The sequence below is a fragment of the Microcaecilia unicolor genome, unplaced genomic scaffold, assembly GCF_901765095.1.
Source record: "Microcaecilia unicolor unplaced genomic scaffold, aMicUni1.1, whole genome shotgun sequence".
Classification (NCBI taxonomy): domain Eukaryota; kingdom Metazoa; phylum Chordata; class Amphibia; order Gymnophiona; family Siphonopidae; genus Microcaecilia; species Microcaecilia unicolor.
Window position 1 is genome coordinate 273,895 of NW_021963764.1, and position 16,623 is coordinate 290,517.

The following is a 16,623-nucleotide window of genomic DNA, read 5'->3' on the forward strand; positions in this document are numbered from 1 at the left end:
CTTCATAGCTGTCATGTACCATAACCCGCAATGAGTTGTGAGGTAGGTAGCAGAATGTGAATAACATTTTTGTATTTTATTGTATTACAACGTCTTTTTTATCTACAAAAACCCCTCTGAAAATTGCTTCTTATTACCATCATTTTATACTCTTTAAATTTTAGCTACTTTGGGGGAACTTTCGAGTGACTCACTTTAGATGCAACATAGGCACCTGACAGCATTTCTGTTTTACATGACCTGCAAGGTACTTCTATACAAAAATGTGGATGCATTTTACAACCAAGGAACAGAGGCAGAACTTCACATGTAGATATAAAAATTCAATTCTTTCTTCCCCTCTGTGGTAGGAGAATTAGCGGCTTGCTGCAGGGCCTCACAAACTATGCCTTATGCGTGTTGCAGATAAAAGTCAAAACACTTTATTTATGTACAGAAAAGTAAATAGCCAACCCTTTTCCCTCACAGGTTTGGTGCTTACACGGAGTCTCTTGAAGCACATTCACTGTTTCAGCAACCTGCCCCTGACATGGCTGCACCGTTCAATATGCAAGAACTTTCTCAAGCACGATCAAAGTTCCAACAGCCTGTCCCAGACATGGCTCCATAACTCAATATATAATCATTTTCTCAAGCATAATCACAGTTCCAACAGCCAAGGGATAATTGCCTAGCTTGGCTGGTTCCAGTTACCTCATGTACAATCCCTGGAGGTGAATACTTGAGGGTTTCTTCACAACTCAGAGTACAAGTGTTCAATTCTGGTCACCGCATCTCAAAAAAGATATAGTGGAATTAGAAAAGGTACAGAGAAGGGCGACGAAAATGATAAAGGGGATGGGGCAACTTCCCTATGAGGAAAGGCTGAAGCATCTAGGGCTCTTCAGCTTGGAGAAAAGATGCCTGAGAGGAGATATAATAGACGTCTATAAAATAATGAGTGCAGTGCAACGAGTAGATATGAATCGTTTATTTACTCTTTCCAAAAATACTAGGACTAGGGGGGGCACGAATTGAAGCTACAAAGTAGTACATTTAAAATGAATTGGAGAAACTTTTTCTTCACTCAACGTGTAATTAAATTCTGGAATTCGTTGCCAGAGAATGTGGTAAAGGTAGTTAGCTTAGCGGGGTTTAAAAAAAGGTTTGGATGGCTTCCTAAAGGAAATATCCATAGACCATTATTAAAATGGGCTTGGGGAAAATCCACTGCTTATTTCTGGGATAAGCAGCATAAAATGGTTTGTACTTTTTTGGGATCTTACCAGGTATTTGTGATCTGGATTGGCCACTGTTGGAAACAGGATACTGGGCTTGATGGACCTTTAGTCTTTCTCAGTATGGCAATACTTATTTACTTAAGTGTAACAGTAAGAGAAAAGTATACAGTATACAGCTGTATATACTTTTCTCCTTGCTGTTCCTAATAGTATATCAATGCTTGTGTCTAGCAGGTGGCTGGCAGTCTTCCTTTTTTTTCAGCCAATAAGAGTGAGTTGTTGGTGGTTTTCTCCAGCAAATCTATTCCACCATTTTATTTTCAAGCTATCTGTGGACCTAGGTTCTCTAGGCTGCACTTTTGACCTGCTGTTTTCCTGGTTGCTTCCTGCACCTGTTCTAGAGCATGAGGTCCTCAGACCTTCTGCCACCAGATCCTACCAGAATGATTAGAGCAGTTTCTGGAAGGGATCCTAGAAGCAAGGAGGAGTTGGACTTTCTGAAGGGGTGTTACTAGTGGCAGTAGGATACTCCCCTGAAGAAGATTTAAAGTCTGACTTTGCCACCTAAATTTGTCTTTGAAATCTCTCCCGCCACTGACCATATATGACAAGGGAGAGCTTCATTTCTGCCAACACCTGCAGCTGGCTTCTGAGAGAAAAAGAATCAGCTAGCCTATACCCAACCGGTTAGACAGTCGTGGCAGTTGCAAAGGCAAGAATTCAGGGACTGGAGGGGGGAGCAACTGACAGATCCAAAGAGGTTGCTGGCTTCCTATAGTGAGAAGGTGTGGGGACCCCTTTTCACCCCCGTTTGGTCTGTTAAGGGAAGGAGTGAGGAAAGTCTCAGGATGCTTAGCCCTAACATCCAAGCAGGCCCATATACCACTTCTATGGGACACTACTAGGACTAGGGGGCATGCGATGAAGCTACAATGTAGTAAATTTAAAACAAATCAGAGAAAATGTTTCTTCACTCAACGTGTAATTAAACTCTGGAATTCATTGCCAGAGAATGTGGTAAAGGCGGTTAGCTAAGAGTTTAAAAAAGGTTTGGATGGCTTTCTAAAGGAAATGTCCATAGACCATTATTAAAATGGGCTTGGGGAAAATCCACTATTTCTGGGATAAGCAGTATAAAATGTTTTGTGCTTTTTTGGGATCTTGCCGGGTATTTGTGACCTGGATTGGCCACTGTTGGAAACAGGATGCTGGGCTCGATGGACCTTTGGTCTTTCCCAGTATGGCAATACTTATGTACATCCATGGCAGAATGGAGGAAAATTAATGAAGGAAACAGCTGTAACTGCTAAGGTATTACATCTGTGTTAATCATCAACTTGTCTATGTGTAACATTGCACTGAACTATAACTACCATCTGTCTGAATAACATCAGTCTACACTGTGTAGCAACAAACTTAAGAAGTGTTAACAGGAGGAATTGGATATCCAGTGGATACAAGATGGCATTTTACGTGGCATTTCAATGTTCCTTTGCTTCATTAAATGATACTACTGTAACCCCAGTTATTTAAAAGTATTGTTCTCCTCTTCTCCTCTTCCCCCACTTTCCGTCTCTGTTGACAATGCCCTCATCCTCCCCGTCTCTTCAGCCCGCAATCTCGGAGTCATTTTCGACTCCTCCCTCTCCTTCTCTGCCCATATCCAGCAGACAGCTAAGACCTGTCGCTTCTTCCTCTATAATATTAGCAAAATTTGCCCATTCCTCTCTGAACAGACCACCCGAACCCTCGTCCACTCGCTCGTTACCTCTCGTCTTGACTATTGCAACCTTCTCCTCGCTGGCCTCCTGCTTAGCCACCTATCCCCCCTTCAATCTGTCCAAAATTCCGCTGCATGTCTTATCTACCGCGTGAACCGATACTCTCATATCACCCCTCTCCTCAAGTCGCTTCACTGGCTCCCGATCCACTACCGTATACAATTCAAGCTTCTCCTATTGACCTTCAAGTGCACTCAATCTGCTGCCCCCCATTACCTCTCTACCCTCCTCTCCCCGTATGTTCCCAATTGTAACCTCCGCTCTCAGGACAAATCACTCCTATCTGTACCCTTCTCCACCACCGCTAACTCCAGACTCCGCCCCTTCTGCCTCGCAGCACCTTATGCCTGGAACAGACTTCCTGAGCCCATACGCCGTGCACCCTCCCTGCCCATTTTCAAGTCCTTACTCAAGGTCCATCTCTTCTCCCTTGCTTTTGGCGCCTAACCACCTTCCCCATTCCAGATACCTACACTGACTACATAGCTTATTACCTTTAGATTGTAAGCTGTCTTGAGCAGGGACTGTCCTTCCCCTTGTCTAAACTTGTACAGCGCTGCATAACCCTGGCAGCGCTATAGAAATGCTAAGTAGTAGTAGTAGTTTGTGGAGTCTGTCTCTCCCCTACTTTAACTGACTCTTCTTGAGTCATTGATTACATTATATGACATTTGTGTCCCACATGTGTTTTCCTATCAACTTATGCTGTTCTTTTCCCAGTTTCTAGTTATTGTAAACCGTTTCGATGTGGCTCAATGAGAAGTAGTATAGAAAAACCTAATAAACGATAAAATGAGAAAACGATTCATAGTGTGGTCTGGATTATTATTTGAAAGGACAGTCTGATCCATGGTTTGCTGAGCCCTCCAGCCCCGGGTCCCACCAAATAAATAACTTATGTACCTCTTCTCCCACCTTCCAGGCTGTGTCTAGGCATCTGTCTAGGCACCTCAACCAAGAGCTTACAAAAGCACCTGAGCTGGGGCCTCTCCTCTTCCCTGGATCTCTCCTCAGGTCCTGCAACCAAGTCGGAACATCCTGACAGAATCCTCACTTGGGACCTCACTGTTCTGCTACACTCTAAGGGCCCCTTTTACTAAGCTGCGGCAAAAGGGGGCCTACATTGACATTAAGCACGTGCTTTTGATGTGCGCTGAGGGCCTCTCCTCTTCCCTGGATCTCTCCTCAGGTCCTGCAACCAAGTCGGAACATCCCGAGAGAATCCTCACTTGGGACCTCACTGTTCTGCTACACTCTAAGGGCCCCTTTTACTAAGCTGCGGCAAAAGGGGGCCTACATTGACATTAAGCACGTGCTTTTGATGTGCGCTGAGGCTCCCTTATATGGCAGCGCTTAAAAAGTAGGTCTTTCTTTTCTTCAGGAAATGACCATGCAGCAAGTGAAGCACTTGCCACACGGCCATTTCGGGTGGAGGGGGGAACCCTTACCATCACCCATTGAGGTGGTGGTAAGTGCTCCCACTCTAACCCAGTGGTAACTGGGCAGCACGCTGCATTGCCCGGTCTGCCCAATTACCACCGGGTACATACAGTGCTACAAAAAAAATGGATATGATGGCGTGCTGGGGGTGGGAGCTACTTCCTTTTTAGCGAGCAGTAAATCCGCATTGGGCTTACCACCACTTTGTAAAAGAGCCCCTAAGGTTTTTAACTGAACCCCACCCTCCTGACTCAGCAGGCCAACTAAGGTGTTCCCTGCCTTAAACTAGGTCAGTTCCAGCCACAGGGGCCGAAACACAAAAGTGCCTGGAAACAACTGCTCGCTATTTCCACTTCGGTAAAAATAGCAAGCAATTCTCAAAAGAAATTGCATGAAAATGAGCTGCATGGACTTTTAGCATGCAGCTCAAGCCAGCGCATGAGTAGGGCAGCCAATCGCTAAGTGTGGCTGCTATGCACATGGCCAGAACTGCCCTCCACAGCATTTCGTGGCTTTCATACACACATGCAAGCTGCGTGTATGAAAGCCATGTGTAGCTTTTTGTTTTCATAACTTTCCTTGATCATAAAAGTGCTGGCTGGCAGCTGACCCTTGATTTTGTGCTCCCTCTTCCTTGCAGTGTGAGTGGTGCCCAGGGTCAGATGCTGGTCCTGCGTGCCCGCCTGGGAGAAGCATTTGGCCAGAGGATATGTGGGATGGCTGACCGGGCCATGAGGACTTATGCTTGCCTGGAGACTTTCATGCGTAGCACCACCGGTAGCACCAGTTCCCACTCTGGCCAGACACCGCCTCCTCAGGAAACTTGCCCCAGCCGCTGATTCCTCAGGGTCTCGGATCCTGGGTGCACTTTTTCTCTGTGGGACCAATCTAGGAAGAGCAAAGCCAAAAGACACCAGTGTGACAGCATCTGGGGGGCAGTTTTCTCCTCTTTTCTCTAACTACCGGCAGCTCCTGACCTCCCGTTAAAATTCCCTCGTACAAGGTAAGCTCTCCTTTCTCTGCATCACTGGGGAACGGCTGTGCATTGCTCAGATTGCACATTTACATACTAATCAGCTCATTATAATAGCTTAGCATATAATTCTCGTTGGCTGCTGCCGCAAATGGCAAAAAGCCCGCAGAGCCTCTTTGCGCATTCATCGCTGAATACCGTTCTCGCTAAACCAGCTTGAACAAGTCAAAATCGCATGTTGTGCATCTGGTAACTACCTGCAGCTCCTGACCTCCCATTAAAATTCCCTCTTACAAGGTAGGCTCTCCTTTCTCTGCATCACTGGGGAACGGCTGTGCATCGCTCAGATTGCACATTTACATACTAATCAGCTCATTATAATAGCTTAGCATATGATTCTCGTTGGCTGCTGCCGCAAATGGCAAAAAGCCCGCAGAGCCTCTTTGCGCATTCATCGCTGAATACCGTTCTCGCTAAACCAGCTTCAATAAGTCAAAATCGCATGTTGTGCATCTGGGCCTCAGTGAGGGAGTGTTCTTCAGGAAACCTTGCCTTGTACTATCCATTTCTTCACACCATGACTGAACCACATCCCCTTGAAGATCACTTTAGAATCCAGTTAAAAACAGCTGCAATTTTCAACCATCCCATGGAAATTTAGCCTATTAACTCTTACTTATCCAGGTCAAAGTCTTTGAAAATTGTTCCGATCAATGCAACCTTATGGTGCCTATATTAACCACAGTATAAAAGGCATTCCCAGGGTGTGTTTACATCAGGGGATTCAAACTGCCCACATCAGATCTGCTTGTGCAGTTAATCCCAGCTGGCAGCCACTGCTCCTGTGCATTCCTTTTGACTCTCTCCTGCTTAAATGTACTGAAAATACTCGTGGGCATTGTGAACACTGAGTGCTGTGAGACTGGCCCCCCGTTTCTTTGGCAGCACAAGCGCAAATTGTCATGCCAAAGATGTGCCCAAATCTGAAAGGGGGAAAGGAGGAGAGGCGAAACAAGCAGAGATAAAGGGAGGAAAGAGGAGAGAGGGAGAAAGAGAGAGGGGATATATGAGGCATGAGAAGGGATGGAGGAGAAAGAGAGCTAAAGGACAAGAGAGATAATGAGGGTGGGGGAGAAGTGGCGAGAAACAGAAATGGGAAAGAGAAAGAGACAGAGGAAAGTGAGAAGGCTGCTGGAGCTCGGGAGGAGAGAAGCTTCTAGGCAGGCACTGCTGCAGGTTGGATGGAGAGAACTGTCTCCTGGGTAAAGGCACATTAAGGCGAGGGCAGGCTGACATGGTGAGCAGTAATGAGAATGACGATGCACGCCCGCACAGTGTCGTTTAATGCTATTTATTTTCACTGCAGAATCCCTAATGCCTTAGATTGGATAAAAGAGAGCAGCTCTGCAAGGCCTCAGTCTACAAGCAGTCCTGTGCATATGGGGTTAGCAGGGGAGCAGCAGGCTCCGTATTTCAGCTTGTTTGAAAGTAATAAAGAACTGATGAGCAGGAAATCAAGAAAAGGCATGGTAACAGCGATGAGGTAAAAAAAAAAAAAACTCTGTAAACTTCCATCAGGGTACAGCTGCTGCAGCCCCAGTCTCTCCCAACAGCAGGTGACTGAGGGAATGGTGCAACAGCGCTAGGTGGGGGGGGGGGGAGTTTACAGTTCCTGAAGTCCCAGCCTTTCCCAGCAGAATTTGTAGAATTCCACTCTCTCCAGTAAGACATTTTCTAGGGAATTGTACAGGCCCAGTGGCTGTGAAGGAGATCACTGCTCCCCCAGTCCAAGCCTCTCCTACTAGGTTGTGCATGGGGAATGCTGCAGGAGTTCAGGGTTCCTGCAGTCCCAGCAGGAGGTGCTATAGGAAAAGGTATAGGAGGCTCCTAACTTCTCCATGCCCAGGAGCCTCTTCCTCGCAGATTTATGACTATTTTTCTAGTTTATGAAAACAGATTGCCTCCTTATCTCTTGTGGAAGGCAACAGAATTACAACTCTAACTTGCCCAGAAGAGTGCTCAGCCTGAGGAAGTCTTGGTCTTCAGACATTATAGTTAGGAGGTGCAGGATGAAGGCCTTACTCAATCTTTACATTCAAATTGCACCTAATAATTTATCCAGAAAATGCTGCTTGAAAGTGAAATGAGAATTGCCCTACTGGATCACACCACAGGTCCATCTAGCCCAGTATCCTGCATCCAGCAGTGGCCAATCCAGGCCACATGCACCTGGCTGAATCCTAAAGAGTAGAAAGATTCCGGAATCTCAAAAAGCAGCAAGATTCCATGCAGAATCCCAAAGAGTAGAAAGATTTCATGCAGAATCCCAAAGAGTAGGAAGATTTCATGCAGAACCTCAGAGTAGAAAGACTCCATGCTGAATCCTAAAGAGTAATAAGAGTCCATGGCAGTGGCTTAGCCAGACTGCCAATTTTGGGTGGGCCTGAACCCAAAGTGGGTGGGCACAAAATTTTCTCTCTACCCCCCTCCCCCAGCAAAATTTAGTCACGCTAATCAGATGCATTTGTCACACAGGGTAACGTGCTGCTTTTCAGTGCATCAGATTTCAGAAAATTTATTTAATAGCCTTAACACCCTTTTCAGTGAGCTTTCAGAGGCCAAAACCTCCTGCCTCAGGTCAGTATAATGCTGTTACGGTATCCTCTCCTGACCTAAGGAAGGAAGTATTGGTCTCTGAAACTTCATTAACACAGGTACCATATTACTTTATCCTAAATTAAAAATAAAATTATTTTCTTTACCTTTGTTGTATGGCCATTTACTTTTTCTCATTGTGTTGCTCCCAGTCTCTAGATTCTGCTTTCCTTCATTTTCGCTTAACTCTTCTGCCAGGGTTTCCTGGCCATTTGTCATTTTTCTCTCCTTTTTCTTAGCTTTCTTCAATATTTTTCTGCCTCTCTCTGTGTCCAGATTTAATTCATTCTTACTATCCATTCTTTAATTTCCTTCATCTACTTATGGCTTTTCATCTTTTTCTCACCCTTGTTCTCCCCATGCCCCTTCCTCTTATTCTCCAATCTTTCACTACTCCCCCTTTCCATGCAGCAGCTCTCCTCTTTCTCTCCCCATCCTTCCAGTGTCTCCCCTCTCTCTCCCCATCCTTCCAATAGTCTCCCCTCTTTCTTTCTGCATCCTTCCATCCAGTGTCACCTCTTTCTCCCTACCCTTCCATCCAGCGTCTTCCCTCTTTCTCTCCCCATCCTTCCATTTTCCCTCTTTCTCCCCATCCTGCCATCTGTTTTCCCTCTTTCTCTCGCCATCCTTCCATTTTCCCTCTTTCTCCCCATCCTCCCATGTTTTCCCTCTTTCTCTGCCATCCTGCCATCTGTTTTCCCTCTTTCTCTCCCCATCCTTCCGTTTTCCCTCTTTCTCTGCCATCCTGCCATCTGTTTTCCCTCTTTCTCTCGCCATCCTTCCATTTTCCCTCTTTCTCCCCATCCTGCCATCTGTTTTCCCTCTTTCTCTCGCCATCCTTCCATTTTCCCTCTTTCTCCCCATCCTCCCATGTTTTCCCTCTTTCTCTCCCCATCCTTCCATTTTCCCTCTTTCTCCCATCCTGCCATCTGTTTTCCCTCTTTCTCTTCCCATCCTCCGTTTTCCATCTTTCTCCCCATCCTGCCATCTGTTTCCCTCTTTCTCTCCCCATCCTTCCGTTTTCCCTCTTTCTCTGCCATCCTGCCATCTGTTTTCCCTCTTTCTCTCCCCATCCTTCCGTTTTCCCTCTTTCTCTGCCATCCTGCCATCTGTTTTCCCTCTTTCTCTCCCCATCCTTCCGTTTCCCCTCTTTCTCTGCCATCCTCCCATCTGTTTTCCCTCTTTCTCTGCCATCCTCCCATCTGTTTCCCTCTTTCTCCCCATCCTTCCATTTTCCCTCTTTCTCCCCATCCTCCCATGTTTTCCCTCTTTCTCTCCCCATCCTTCCATTTTCCCTCTTTCTCCCCATCCTCCCATCTGTTTTCCCTCTTTCTCTTCCCATCTTCCATTTTCCCTCTTTCACCCCATCCTGCCATCTGTTTTCCCTCTTTCTCTCCCCATCCTTCCATTTTCCCTCTTTCTCCCCATCCTCCCATCTGTTTTCCCTCTTTCTCTTCCCATCCTCCATTTTCCCTCTTTCTCTGCCATCCTGCCATCTGTTTTCCCTCTTTCTCTTCCCATCCTCCGTTTCCCTCTTTCTCCCCATCCTGCCATCTGTTTTCCCTCTTTCTCTCCCCATCCTTCCGTTTTCCCTCTTTCTCTGCCATCCTGCCATCTGTTTTCCCTCTTTCTCTCCCCATCCTTCCATTTTCCCTCTTTCTCTGCCATCCTGCCATCTGTTTTCCCTCTTTCTCTCCCCATCCTTCTGTTTCCCCTCTTTCTCTGCCATCCTCCCATCTGTTTTCCCTCTTTCTCCCCATCCTTCCATTTTCCCTCTTTCTCCCCATCCTGCCATTTGTTTTCCCTCTTTCTCTCCCCATCCTTCCATTTTTCCTCTTTCTCCCCATCCTGCCATCCATTTTCCCTCTCCCATTCAGGCCCACCAGCTCCAGCTCCCATTGCCGGCCACTGCTGCTTTTCCTGATGAGCAGCAGTGGCCGGCGCTACAAAAAGAAGAAGCGCTCAGCTGACTGAGCTGAGCGCCAACGCGTCGCTAACCTGACGAGAAAAGATGTTTAAAAAAAAACACGGCACTGCAGGCAGCCTCGAAGCATTGGCTGCTGCCTCTGCAGGCTCCTTCCGTCTCTTACGTCACTGCCCCTGCTTCGCTACAGGGGCAGTGATGTAAGAGACGGGAGGAGCCTGCAGAGCCAGCAGCCAATGCTTTGAGGCTGCCTGCGGTGCCGCATTTTTTTAAAAACATTTTTTCCTCTTCCTTAGCGACGCGTTGGCGCTCAGCTCAGTCAGCTGAGCGCTTCTTCTTTTTGTAGCGCCGGCCACTGCTGCTCATCAGGAAAAGCAGCAGTGGCCGGCAATGGGAGCTGGCGCTGGCGCTGGGCGGGCCTGGACTGAAATTGGGTGGGCCTGGGCCCACCCAGGCCCACCCGTAGCTACGCCCCTGGCATGGAGAATCTCAGAGCAGCAAGATTCCATGCTGACACCCAAAGAGTAGCAAGATTCCATGCTGAATCCCAAAGAGCAGCAAGATTTTCATGTGGAATGCCAAAGAGTAGGCAGATTCCCTGCAGAATCCCAGAGCAGCAAGATTCCAAGCTGAATCCCAAAGAGCAGCAAGATTTTCATGTGGAATGCCAAAGAGTAGGCAGATTCCCTGCAGAATCCCAGAGCAGCAAGATTCCAAGCTGAATCCCAAACAGCAGCAAGATTCCATGCAGAATACCAAAGAGTAGCAAGATTTTCAAGTGGAATTTCAAAGAGTAGAATTTCAAATACTTGAAAGGTATTAATCCGCAAAAAAATATTTTCCGGAGATGGGAAGGTGGTAGAACGAGAGGACATGAAATGAGATTGAAGGGGGGCAGACTCAAAAAAGATGTCAGGAAGTATTTTTTCACGGAGAGGGTGGTGGATGCTTGGAATGCCCTCCCGCGGGAGGTGGTGGAGATGAAAACGGTAACAGAATTCAAACATGCGTGGGATATGCATAAAGGAATCCTGTGCAGCAGGAATGGATCCTCAGAAGCTTAGCTGAAATTGGGTGGCGGAGCAGCTGGGGGGAAGAGGGGTTGGTGGTTGGGAGGCTAGGATAGGGGAGGGCAGACTTATACGGTCTGTACCAGAGCCGGTGATGGGAGACGGGACTGGTGGTTGGGAGGCGGGAAATACTGCTGGGCAGACTTATACGGTCTGTGCCCTGAAAAAGACAGGTACAAATTCAAGATATGAGTTTATCTTGGGCAGACTAGATGGACCATGCAGGTCTTTTTCTGCCGTCATCTACTATGTTACTATGTTACTATGATTCCATGCAGAATACCAAAGAGTAGCAAGATTCTGGATTCCCAAAGAGCAGCAAGATTCCATGCAGAATCTCAGAGCAGAAGATTCCATGCTGAATCCCAAAGAGCAGCAAGATTCCACGCAGAATCCCAGAGCAGCAAGATTCCATGCTGAATCCCAAAGAGTAGCAGGATTCTGGAATTCCAAAGAGTAGCAAGATTCCATGCAGAACCTCAGAGTAGAAAGACTCCATGCAGAATCCCAAAGAGTAGCAAGATTCTATACAGAATCCCAAAGAGCAGCAAGATTCCATGCAGAATCCCAAAGAGCAGTAAGATTCCATGCAGAATCCCAGAGCAGAAGATTCCATGCTGAATCCCAAAGAGCAGTATGATTCCATGCAGAATCCCAGAGCAGCAAGATTCCATGCAGAATCCCAGAGCAGAAGATTTCATGCAGAATCCCAAAGAGTAGCAGGATTCTGGAATTCCAAAGAGTAGCAAGATTCCATGCAGAACCTCAGAGTAGAAAGACTCCATGTAGAATCCCAAAGAGTAGCAAAATTCTGGAATCCCAAAAAGTAGCAAGATTCCATGCTGAATCCCAAAGAGTAGCAAGACTCCATACAACAGTGTTTCCCAAGTCAGTCCTAGAATACCCCCTTGCCAGACAGTTTTTCAGGATATCCACAACGAATATGCATGAAAGAGATTTGCTTACAATGGAGGCAGCGTATGCAAATCAATCTCATTCATATTCATTGTGGATATTCTGAAAACCTGACTGGCAAGGGGGTATTCTAGGACTGACTTGGGAAACACTGTTGTGCAGAATCCCAAAGGAGAACTTTTGAAAGTTAAATGCCAACGAATTGGATTTTCTGTGCGTACTTACTCTAGAAATTATATCAAATCTGATCATGTTATGATCACTGTTACCAGGCTGCCCCAGCACCGTTACCTCCTGCACCAGATTATGTGCTCCACTAAGGACTAGGTCTAGAATTTTTCCTTCTCTCGTCTCCTGTACCAGCTGCTCCATAAAGCAGTCGTTGATTTCATCATGGAAGTTTACCTCCCTAGCATGTCCCGATGTTACATTTACCCAGTCATTATCAGGGTAATTGAAATCATCCATTCTTATTGTGTTCTCCAGTTTGTTAGCCTCCCTAATTTCCAATAACATTTCTACATCTGTTTGTTCATCCTGGCCTAGTAGAAAAAAGCATTTTATGTTGAATGTTTTAAATGGAATATGTTATCTTTGGGAAATGTGCTTAGCAAATGTCCTTGTACTGTGTTCAGTAGGAAAGGAAATGCATTTCTATTTTTATTTCTCCAGTGTTGTAGTACATGTTAAGTTTAACTTCTTGGGGTTCTCAGTTCAATGCTTTTGTTTGTAATTTGTGATCCCTAGGCCACAGCATGTCTAACACTGGCCCTGACCCTTCCTATATAGCTGGTGGGGGGGTCCCCAAGCATCCCCAGCTGAACCTCCTCCAAAGGCAGCCAGAACTCTCTTTTACCAAGCTGTGCAGTCGGCAACAGCATCCTTGAGCCCAGTGGTGTAGCCACAGGTGGGCCTGGGTGGGCCGAGTCCCACCTAGTTAGGGCTCAGGCCCACCCAACAGTAGCACATGTTTAGCGGTAGCTGTTTGGGATCCCAAGCTCCGCAAGCTGAAGACTTTCCCCAATGGTAACAACAAAGCTGCTCTCCACAATACTGGCACCTGCACATGCTCCGTTTTCAGTGCATGCCTGCTGCAAAGGTGCAAGGAAGCATTTTCCCGCCAGCTGAGATATTTTTTTTGGTGTGTGTGGGGGAGGGAGAAGACTTGGTGCCCACCCACTTCTTGCCTAGGCCCACCCAAAATCTGCTCTCTGGCTACGCCCCCTGCTTGAGCCACTGATAACTAAGCATGCATGGGGTGCTGGCATTAGTGACTTGGGGACGTTGCCGCTGCCTTCCAAACTTGGTAAAAGGGAATTCTGGCCACCTTCAGAGAGTCTTCACCTGAGAGAACTTGAGGATCCTCATTAGCTAAAGTATTTGTAATTTGATGTGGAGGTAAGGCAGTGCAGAGAACATTTTGTGCCCACCCACTTTGGGCTCAGGCCCACCCAAAATTGTCTGTCTACATTTTAGGTATTCTATTAAAGGACTTCCCTCAACCAAGGGTCACAGGCACAGAGAGAAAAATTGGATAGGAGCAAAAATCTAAGAAAACAAAATGAGTCATTTCACAAAGAGTCAGTGATATAGCTGGGATTAGAACTCAGACACAGTGGGATAAAGTGATCCAACTTTACTACCCCACCCTACGGAATCCTTCAGGGCGGTTTACAATCTTAAGACACAATAAAAACGTGAACGTAATAGAGAACATAAAATATGGGAAAAGACACATCACGGAGAAGAAACAAAAGGCGAAGGTATGATAGGAAAGAAGGTGGCAAGTAATGTTTTCAATCACATTTTTTGGGGAGGGGGGTGAGAGGGGGTTAGTGACCACTGGGGGGAGTAAGGAGAGGTCATTTAGGGCACCTTTCTGTGCTTTATTCGTTATAGAAACAGATCTATTTCAATACGTCTTAGTTTTAGTCCTGGACGGTTTTGTTTTGTTCCATTACGGCTGAAAAATATCCAAGTTTTAGGCATGGCCAGATCCCACCCTTAACATGCCCCTTGTGATTTGAATGCACTTCTGGTGGACTTTGTAGAAAAACATCTAAAAATTGGGTTTGAAAATACCAATCTGGACATTTTTGTGAGAAAAACGTAAACATGCAGACATGCCACTTTCTGGACATTTTTCTCTTTTGAAAATGAGCTCTATAGTCTGTGTTTAACTGCCCTATCAGCCCAAGGAAATGGATAATAAGCCCTGCGGGATGCATGAAGAGGTTAAACAAAATGGAGACATTACTGACTCTTGAAAGACACCATGAAAATGACAACGTGCCTAAAATCTCTATCTGTAAGGAAAGATCAAATCCACTGCAATGCAATCCCATTTCAGCTAAACTGCCAATTCAAGACGTGCACATCTCGAACCTATGAAATCAGGTTCTATATAACAAAAGAGAACAGGAAAAAAGGAAAATTGATAGTGTACTTTATCTGCCTAAGAGTACAAGCATAAATCAGAGAAACGATAGATCAGGTCCCTGAATGGTGCACAACTGAACAAACAGCAGCAAAGCATGTCAGGAAAAGTCAAACATGGATTAAATGTCATGTAATAAAGAAATGGAAGTGACAGAAACAGAATCAGATGTAACGAACATAAGAACCGTGATCCTGGGTCAGACTAAAGGTCCATCAAGCCCAATATCCTGTCTCTGACAGCGGCCAATGCAAGTCATAAGTACCTGGCAGGGTCCCAGGAGCTCCCTTCCCCCATCCTTTCTGCTCCTGCTTTTGTGAGAGGTTATTATTCGGAGCTATAGAGCATGTATTATTTATTTATTTATTTATTGCATTTGTATCCCACATTTTCCCACCTATTTGCAGGCTCATTGCAGCTTACATTGTTCCGTCATGACATTCGCCATTTCCGGAGTGAGAGATACAGTGGTATTACATTAAAGAACTTGATTGGCATAGAGGGGCATAATCGAACGTGAACGCCCATGTGTAAAAACGTCCATCTCCGGAGATGGCTCTGCGAAGAGGCGGAGCGAACCGTAAAATCGAAACAAGATGGCTGTCCATCTTCGGTTTCGATTATACGGTTCGGCCCACTGAAATCCCATCATTTGTGTCGACTCTAGAGATAGACGACACAAATGGTGAGATCGCTGGACCTAGAGATGGCTGTCCGTGGTTTTCAGTGATAATCGAAACCGCTGCCGCCCATCTCAAAAACGGACCTAATCCAGGCCATTTGGTCGTGGGAGGGGCCAGCATTCGTAGTGCACTGGTCCCCCTGAGATGCCTCTCTGCCAGCCTCAAATATCATACCTAGCTCCATGACAGCAGTATGCAGGTCCCCGGAGCAATTTTAGTTTAGTTCGTGCTGCGCGGGACCCATGCAGAGAGCAAAAATTGGAAGAAAAAAAAACATGCAAGTGCAGTCAGGGACGTCCAAAAAAAAAAACATGCAAGTGCAATCAGGGACGTCCAAATTAAAACAATAGCAATAGTGGGATTTGAACCAGCCACCTTCTGATTACAAGACCTGTGCTCTAACCACTGCACCACTTATTCAGCTGCCTAGACCTCCTTCCCTTTCCATTAAGTCCCTCCAAGTTTCTGTCAGCCAATCACAGCTCGTTTAGCTGACACCAATGGTCAGTTTGGGCACTTTTTGGAAGCTTGGTTGTGAAAAAAACAGGACCAACTTTGTGTGGACTAAATGCTCGTCGGGGACGTCTTGCTTCTTTCCATTATCAGGCGCGGAGGTCCATCTGTTAACCACGCCCTGGAACACCCCGTCCCGCCTTTGCTACCGTTCAGCCATGCCCCCGAGAATTTAGCCCATCCCCGTGACGGAAAGCAGTTGGGGCCATCCAAATTCAGCTTTCGATTATACCTGTTTTTGAGACGGACGTCCATCTCCCGATTTGTGTCGGAAGATGGGCGTCCGTCTCTTTCGAAAATAAGCTGGATAGTGGATTAAGCAGTCAAGTATAAGGAGTTCATATTCGGAATAAGAGATAGGGTTGTATTGCGTTAGAGTTCATTCGTGGTGGAGTAGACCTTGGTAGTCAAGTATAGAGAGTTAGGTTTTATCCAGTTCAGGCTTGAATTTCATTCTTTGGTAATTAGGATGGATCGTTGTGGTATGCCTTGTTGAGCAAGCTGGTCTTCAATGATCTCCGAAAGTTGGTTAGGTCGGGTATTCTTTTCACGTCAAGTGGTAGAACATTCCATAGCCACGTGCTTATGTAGGAGAAGCTGGATACCGCATATAGTTCAAGCTTCTCCTTCTTACCTACAAATGCACTCAGTCTGCAGCCCCTCATTACCTCTCTACCCTCATCTCCCCTTACGTTCCCACCCGAAACCTCCGCTCACAGGACAAATCCCTCCTCTCAGTACCCTTCTCCACCACCGCCAACTCCAGGCTCCGCCCTTTCTGCCTCGCCTCACCTTATGCTTGGAATAAACTTCCTGAGCCCTTACGCCAAGCCCCCTCCCTACCCATCTTCAAATCCTTGCTCAAAGCCCACCTCTTCAATGTTGCCTTCGGCACCTAACCTTTATACTTATTCAGGAAATCTAGACTGCCTCAATTTGATTGACTGCACTTTTTTTGTCCTTTAGATTGTAAGCTCCTTTGAGCAAGGACTGTCCTCTGTGTTAAATTGTA